The sequence below is a fragment of the Adiantum capillus-veneris genome, chromosome 13 (genome assembly GCF_014529385.1).
Source record: "Adiantum capillus-veneris isolate H3 chromosome 13, ASM1452938v2, whole genome shotgun sequence".
Taxonomy (NCBI): Eukaryota; Viridiplantae; Streptophyta; class Polypodiopsida; order Polypodiales; family Pteridaceae; genus Adiantum; species Adiantum capillus-veneris.
The window spans coordinates 5,629,464-5,630,515 of record NC_140943.1 but is presented as its reverse complement, the minus strand read 5'-3'; positions in this window follow the sequence as shown (position 1 = coordinate 5,630,515).

Below are 1,052 nucleotides of genomic sequence, written 5' to 3'. Positions count from 1 at the left end.
ATACATTGAGCCAAAAAAAGATTGATAATTTCATTTACATAAGTGGAATTACAATTGGGGGAGGTATTGAGCCAAAAAATGATAGGTATTGCATTTACATAAAGGGAAAAAAAAGCCTGCGTGTACAAAATAGAGTATGGTCATGTGGGATAGGGCAAACGAGGCCCGCATATACAAAATAGAGGATGCTCATGGGGGAGTTGGCGGCATTTCACGTGGAACTCCTTGACTTTGCAAAACCATAAAAAAGAAACAATTAACAATTTGTTATTTAATATTTGATATAAAATCAACAATTTGATTATTTAGATAAGATTAAACTTACATGTTGCAGATTTTTGCACGCATTTTCGAACTCCTCTCGAGAGATCATTTGATTTTCAAACAACCAACACCAAGTTTGATACTCGGTATGGTTCTCTCTATATCTCTGCACTTCTCTGGTCGGGCAACTCATGGTAATGTTATACTGACAAAAAATACCAACCAATTAATTAAATGAAAAACATTAGATTTTTTACAATAAAACTAATATTTTTACTTACATATTTGTCTTTCCAAGCCGTTTTTTCTCCCGAACCATAATGCGTAGGAGTCTGATGGGATCTGGCCTCAACTTGACGCGTATACATCCTCGCACCGGTTGCCCTTTCGTCCTCTTTCTCGCCCATAGCGGTCTCCCACTCCACATCATGGACATTTCTTGGCCGATAGCTATGCTCTGGAGACTCCATTGTCTTCTTTGCTGCTCTCCTCACACTAGATTTTTTGTTCTTTAGAAATGTTTTGACATGCTCTTGCAACCATTGCCTTGAGAATTGTTTCCTTTCAGGGTTGGGGAAATGCATGTGCATGGTTGTCTCTATATATGTGAGGTTGTAGGGATCTTGCTGATCAAATTTGAGAAAACAATTGATATATGTGGAGTGGATTAATTGGTTGACTTGTGTGCGAAATCTCGTGCCATGTGCTGTCCTGAGATCCACCATACCTCCTCTATGAACCAGGTAGTATAACCCGCGAGCATCTGGTGAAGGCATGTCATGGTCCTC